Source organism: Malurus melanocephalus, unplaced genomic scaffold (assembly GCF_030028575.1).
Source record: "Malurus melanocephalus ecotype Western Australia unplaced genomic scaffold, MMel_1.1 scaffold_518, whole genome shotgun sequence".
Lineage (NCBI taxonomy): Eukaryota > Metazoa > Chordata > Aves > Passeriformes > Maluridae > Malurus > Malurus melanocephalus.
This window is the reverse complement of record NW_026623750.1, coordinates 9,132-16,744: the sequence shown is the minus strand read 5'-3', so window position 1 is coordinate 16,744 and position 7,613 is coordinate 9,132.

Genomic DNA, 7,613 nt, shown 5'->3' with positions numbered 1-7,613 from the left:
CTCAGTGCCACCTCCAGCCCTTCCTGGGACACCTCCAGGGATGGGGACTCCAAAGCTCCCTGGGCAGCCCCTGCCAAGGCCTGAGCACCCTTTCCATGGGCAAATTCCTCSTGGTGTCCACCCTGAGCCTCCCCTGGCACAGTTTGAGGCCGTTTTCTCCTCATCCTGTCCCTGTTCCCTGGGAAGGTCCCCCCGGAGCCTCCGTTGCTCCAGGCTGAGCCCCTTTCCCAGCTCCCTTAAGCCCCTCCAGCCCCTTCCCAGCTCCATTCCCTTCCCTGGACACTCAGCACACAGGAACTGTCCTGGTGCTTCCAGCCAGTCCCAGAATTGATAGTTACCATGAAACCTCACACTTATCCCAAATCTGCCCTGAAAAACGAACATTTGGAGAGGTGCCAGGCTCTGAACTCCCATGTTTATGATCACACCATGCAGGCGATGCTTCCTTTCMCCAAGTGGGGACAATAAGAAGCAAATGACAAAAGCATTTGATTTTACGTGTGTGGTCTTCATCAAATTAGCAAAAAGAAAATGCTGGGCAGGCAGGGAGGAGTTTGCAGGAGCATTAAAGAAATGGATTTTTAAAGGACCTTGAAAGGGGCGCCGTGAATGGGGGGAGCCGCCGGACTGGGGTTTGCAGACACACCAGGGCAGTTTGGAGCAGGTTTTGTTTTCAGCTTTGGTAACCAGCCCTAAACCACTGGGAGTGCCTGGAAAGGCTCCTAACTGTGCAAACAGGATCCTTTTGAGATCCCAAAAGGGGAAGTGTCCCCACACGCTGCTGTTTACATGTGGAGATCTGTGAGAGGACCAGTACCCTCAGAGTGCCTTTGGTTTTTTTTTTTTTCTTTTCCATGAAGAGTAGCTGGGGTTGGCAGGTGCAATAACTCAAACTTCTCTTTTGCCAGGGTAGGGGTGATCTGGCACTGAGGCTGCTCAGTGCTGGTTTTCATGGTGCTCTTTAAAGTTTTTGTACAAGTGAAGGAGGTAAATACTGACGGATAATTAAAAAAAAAAAAAAACAAAACCAAAACCCGATGATACAGGTGCTCTCTGTACAAGGTCCTGCAGAGCATTTTACCCTTCACCAGTTCCACGCATGCTAAGGCTTCTCTCTGTCAAAATTAAACCCAATTAGTTCCCTCATTCCACATGCAGAAAATGTCTAATGAGCGTGTGATTGGCTCAGGTGCTGTAAATACAAATGGAAGGTCAAGGGAGAGCAGCTTCTGGTTGTGAAATCCTCACTTAAAAGGAATGATGTTCCCACTGATCTTTTTCTTGTCCTCCAGGAGAGCAAATTCCCAAACCAGCAGCAACCACTAAGACCTTCCAATGGTGCAGGTGAAGTGTCAACCCCACCACTCACTAAATAAAAATGAAATTAAACCAAATTATTTCTTCCATGGGCTCTAGCCAAAAGCTCTCGAGCAGCTCTCCAGAAAAAAAAAAAAAAAAAGTGGCAGAGGAGAGGAGGATTTTTCCACTTTCAAAGTACATGGAATATTTCACTGTTATCCCCTTTTGTCATCTCATTAGGAGAACCAAAGGCTTCCCCCCTTTTCCACTCTTCCATTTGCATTTATAATAACACGTTGCCATGGCAAAATCTGATAATCCYGGACTTCTTGGGTGGAATCTCATCCTTACAGGAACACAGGGAGGAAGAAAAGACCAACCAAACTCGACGGCATCTGGCTTTTCCAGGGGGATGGCCCCGGTCCCTCCTGGGGCTYCTGGGGCAGTTCAGCTCTGTGACATCCCAGGATGTCCTCCCATGGGGACAAAGGCAGGCTGGATGTGTCACACAGAATCAAGGCACAAAAAGCTGGAGGAGCTGCCTTTTGTCCCCAGCTCGTGCTCTGAAATGTGGGATTAAGTAGGGAACAGTCCCCTGGCTCACTGGGCCCATTCAAGAGGGGCTTGTTCCCAAATTTTGTGACAAGGGAGGGCCCCACTGACACCACCGGCCACACAAAGGGCTCCAGGGGGTCATTAAAAGCAGGTAATGGAACGAACACAGTGGTGGCACTTCCCAAACGCCACTGTGTCACAAAGAGCAGTGTCCCCACTGTCACCAAGTCCCTGAGCCTGGGGTGGCACTGGGGTGTTTTTCAGGAAAAACTGAAGGAAGATTCCCTTCCTTCTGCCGTGAAAGGTGAGCAAGATCATCTCCCAGGCAGCCTGGCAAGGAGCAGCTCAGGGGATYCCAGAGGGCTCCCCCAAATCTCTCTGTTACTCCTCCTCATTCATCCCCAGGCTGGCAAATCTYAGGGATTGTCCCCTCCTCACTCCGGGACAGGGGGAAACATTGTACCATCCCTGGCAGTGCCCAAGGCCAGGCTGGACACTGGGGCTGGGAGCAGCCTGGGACTGTGGGAGGTGTCCCTGCCATGGCAGGGGTGGCACTGGATGAGTTTTGGGTCCCTTCCAGCCCAAACCAGTCTGGGATTCCCTGATTCTAACACACACCACAATCTCCCATTATAAACCATAAAYGCTCCTGATTCTTTCCCAAGGACTGGGTCTGGCTCCACCTGATGGCATTTCATGGATATCCTAAGTTTGCCATTGTTTCTTTTCATTCACTCTGTTTCTGGAAGTTCTGAAAATACATGTGTTTTGTGCAGCTCTGCTCCCACAGCAATTCCTGCCAGCACCACAAGGAATTCCTGCTCTGCCCTGGAGCCCTGGGTGCTCTCGGGTCTGTGCCCAACCCCTCAGGGTCCCAGAAATACCTTTGGACATCAGCGGCCACCAGGAATCCAGGAATGGGTTGGGCTGGGAGGGAGCCCACCCAGTGCCACCATGGGCAGGGACACCTGCAGGGCCACCCATGGCAGGGGTGGGGATTCARTAATCTGTAAATTCCCTTCCAACACAAACCATTCCCTGTTTCTATGATTTCACTGAAACAACAAGCTACCCCCAAAAGAAAGCAGAGTTCGCATTTATGATTTGAAGCCCCCTCTGCCCCCCATGGCTGATGATAAAGCTGGAGCCTCATCTCAGGTGTTTGTCTTTCCCCTGGGCTGTACTGGGGGTTCAGAGCCTCATCCACCACCTGGCTGAGATCTCCTCTTTGACCTGAGCTGGCCCCAAATCACAAAAATTCATTTGGAGCTGCAGGGACAAGCTCTGGGCTCTCCTGGGACAGCACAATTCTCTCTATTGACATTCAGGGTGGRCASCAGGAGGAATTTGCCCAAGGAAAGGGTGCTCAGGCCTTGGCAGGGGCTGCCCAGGGAGCTTTGGAGTCCCCATCCCTGGAGGTGTCCCAGGAAGGGCTGGAGGTGGCACTGAGCGCTCTGGGCTGGGGACAAGGTGGGCATCGGGCACAGCTGGGATTCCATGGACTGGGAGGGCTTTTCCAGCCTCTGGGATTTTGGGATTCTGTGAGAGCTGCAGGACACTGTGACTGTCCCACCGCTGCCATCCCAGCCCTCTCCTCCCACAGCTCTGAGGCCATGGCAGGTGGCCACAGCCCCTCCTGCCGCCCCTCCCGTCTCCAAAATCCCCCCACCACAGCCCAAATCCCCCCTCTGCCCTGGACAAGTGTGCAAAGCCTGAATGCATCCTGTTTGGATGGGAAATTCGGAATTTTACCRCGGAGTAAAGGAAAGGGAAAGGCTAGGCCTTACCTTCAGTCCGGGGGGGAAAATCATCTCCCCTGGTGTTTATCACCAGCGGGGAGGGAGGAGGAAAGGGTCTTTTGGAAGCTCTTTTTCATGGCAGAGCGAGTCGGCAATTAAAGCTGACTCTGCTTATTCATTAGATCACATTAAAACCGCAGCAAAAGTGGAGGGGGAACTCTCTAAACAAATTTGGGCCACTCTCCCCTCATTCATCGCCAGTTAGGAGCCGTCAATGCGCTCCATTTGTGCTCTAACTGCTTCTGAAGCACAACCATATGGTTGCGTTAAAACATCTTTTTCGTGCTTAATTTGAGGCACTGATGGCCCCTAATCAGCCGTGTGCGGATGAGCCCCCTAATTGATGACTAATGAGTCACGTGCTCTGCTCTGATTGCGGCATCTCCGAATTAATCCCTTTAATCGCTCGGCGTTGCTGCCGCTTCCAACGGCCGGGTCCCGGCGCTGCAGGTGGAGGGGCTGCTCCTGTCCCGCTTTTCCTGGGCTCCGAAACGCCGGGAAGAGAGTTCGGGATGGGGCAGGAACCGTGGGGGTGGAAAGGGATTGGTTTTCTCCCGGTGTCACCTCGTCACGGTGATCACTGTCCATGTTTATCATGGAATCCTGGGATTGTTTGCGTGGGAAGGGACCTCAAAGCCCACCCAGTGCCACCTCTGCCATGGCAGGGACACCTCCCACAGTCCCAGGCTGCTCCCAGCCCCAATGTCCAACCTGGCCTTGGACACTCAAAGGGATCCAGGGGTAGCCACAGCTTCTCTGGGCACCCTGTGCCAGGGSCTGCCCACCCTCCCAGGGAACAATTCCTGCCCAATATCCCATCTGTCCCTGCTCTCTGGCACTGGGAAGCCATTCCCTGGCTCCTGTCCCTSCAGCCCTTGTTCCCAGTCCCACTCCAGCTCTCCTGGAGCCCATTTAGGCCCTGGACCCCTCTCTTCTCCAGGTGAACTACAGCTGAAATGCTGGCATGAGGCTATTCTGGATTTCCCAGGAAAAGGAAAGCAGGGAGGAGATGTCTCTGTGAACGTTCAGCACCTCAGGGCTCCACATTTCTCTCCCTGGAGCTGTGGTTTCTGGTCCCTGCTCTGCATCGTTCTCCCCCCAGTGCCACTCTGGGAGCCAAATGTTAAAGGGATTTTGGTGCAGCCAAATCTGGACAACATCCAGCACGAGGAGAGCTCGGATGATCCCGTTCCCCTCCACAACAAACTAGGATGGGAGGTTTTCCTGGGCATTTTTCTGGGCATTTTCCCAGCAGTTTCCTGAGCAGACTCCGCCACTGCCACGAGGAGACTTTGCTGCATTCCCAAATTAATGTCCTCGCTTAGATCAGGACAGAAACAGAACTTCAGGCAAAATCCTAAAGTTYCATTTAATCAAAGCAGATACTTGTGCTCTGGCACTTAAAATAACTAAAAAACAGTCAATAATGACTTGTCTGGTGTTCATTAGGACACGGAAACRCTGGTGCTGTGTTATTGTTCCATTGCCACCTCCGAGCCTTTCATACAGAGGCTGGATTGATTATCCCTATCTGTCAGAAGCATCCAGCTCTGGCATTATTGACCTCACACCATTAATTGCACAATTATCTTTCAACTCTGCAATGAAGTGCTGCTCATTCTTATGTTTTGAATTTTAAAAATCTTACTGTTGAACTCCTGTGCACAGACCTTTACTTAGTTGCAGCTGAGTAAAAATCCCCATTTCCCTTCTTCCTCACACTAATAAACATCCCTGGGCTGTGCTGTCATTCCATTTCCGATGGGAGCAGGGTTCCAGCCTGGTTTAGCAGCACAGAAACATTCCAGGCTCAGGTGGTTCTGTCTTGGAGCTACAAACAACGAGGTGCATTTGCATCAACCGGTTTGAATGATTGAAATGAAAAGGTGAAAATCTCAACAGCACCAACGTGGAAAATGGTTCCAAAATGTTGTGGTGACCAGGGCAGGGATTGTCCCCCAGTGCTGAGAGGGCTGTGTCCAGTTCGGGGTCCTGCATGGAGGGGCTGGAGCGTGTCCAGGGTCAGCCCTCCCAGCCCATGGAGTGCCAGCTGTGCCCGATGCCCACCTTGTCCCCAGCCCAGAGCACTCAGTGCCACCTCCAGCCCTTCCTGGGACACCTCCAGGGATGGGGACTCCAAAGCTCCCTGGGCAGCCCCTGCCAAGGCCTGAGCACCCTTTCCATGGGGAAATTCCTCCTGGTGTCCACCCTGAGCCTCCCCTGGCCCAGCCCGAGGCCGTTCCCTCTCCTCCTGTCCCTGTTCCCTGGAGCAGAGCCCGACCCCCCCGGCTGCCCCCTCCTGTCAGGGAGTTGTGCAGAGCCACAAGGTCCCCCCGGAGCCTCCTYTGCTCCAGGCTCAGCCCCTTTCCCAGCTCCCTCAGCCGCTCCTGGGGCTCCAGACCCTTCCCAGCTCCCTCCCAGTGGGGTCTGGTGAGGAGCAGCCAGGGCACGGYTCCCTTGGGTTCTCCCGGTTTTGAGGGAATGAGGAGCTGTGGTTGATGCWGAGCACGAGCTCCAGCCTTGTCCCAATTTGGGGAAGGGCCTCCTCACCCCCGGCCTCGAGAGTCCAGCCCAAGTCGGGTGGGGCCGGAGCTCACAAGTTATTTCAAACACGTCCCGGGATTATCCTTGTTTGTCACTTCCAAACATATTCAGCTGCTATTTTGGGGCTTTGTGGAATGATGGTCATTATGTGATATTGCAGCCAGCTATTATTCCTGCTCCAGCTTTAATAAATGCCTGGCAGATTTAATAAAACTGATCCAGATTTAAAGTGTCCCTCCGGTGATAAATCACCTGGTAAAAATTTCCCAGCCCACTCCTGCCCTGGGAATTGTGTGTGGTTCAATTCATTAAGTGAAATAAGTCACTCTGCCTTATGAAAATCAAGCTGCTTCCACCGAGTTTATGCTTAGCCACTGAACAAAGAAGCTCCTAAATCTAAATAATTACAGTTAATGATTAATGCAATTAAAATTGTAAAAAATATTGCGAACAGTTTTAATCGGCAGGTATTAAAAATCATTGAAACGAGCGCTGCAAATCCCCAAGATTTGGGAATTAACTCGATCAGGGTATTTGGGAGGAGAGAGGGGAGAATTAGCTCGGGGGTTCTTTGCCAGCTGCTGGAGGTGCTTCCCCCTCACCTTTCCTTCAGGAAGGAAACGGCTCCTAAAACAAACTCATTTTTGGTGATTTTCCCCCCTCGGCAAACAGCTCGAAGCCGGAGCGATTTGTCCTTACAAATGCGGCCACTGGAGAGCCCCTAAATCCCCGGCACACAGCAGTAACTGTTTGCGTGCCAGGCTGGCCCCGGGGCCACCGGGGCCATTCAGGGCTTTGTCCCCGTCGCCAGCGCGGCCGGCCGGCTCCGGGCTCCCGCCGCTGGATAATGACCAGACTGTTTCATTAGGAGCACAATTCCCTCGCCGAATCCAGCCCAAACAACTTCTTGGAGCGTTTGTGAGCAGAATGGCACCGGGGGGGCGGCAGGGCTGAGTGGCACACAATGGGCACGGCGACAAGTGGCCCGGGCCGGCCGGCCGCGCATGCAGAGCGGGGATTAGGGGGTCCCCGCTCCGGGTCAAGTGTCTCGAGGGGAGCTGATAAACACCCCAAACCTGACAACAGCTTTTCCTTTCTTCCTGCCCCACTTGTTAAGTGCCGGAGCAAATCTCCTGAATGGCGCTGCGGTTTACTCAGGGGCCTTTCTCGCAGAAGACACTCTGCATTTTCTGAAGGCCGTTTCAGGCGCTCTCCGGAATAAATTTGCTCCGCATCCCGCACAAAAAACACCCCCCCGCCCTCCCCCTCCGCCTCTTTCCTGAAGCCTTTGTCTCAAGGTGTGTGAACAAGGGGGAAAAATCTGGGCTGAGAAAAGCGAGATCGAGTCCCCCGCGGATTAAGTCGAGCACTTTGAAGGTTGGCTGAATGACTGACTTTTCATCTTTAAAAAAAAAA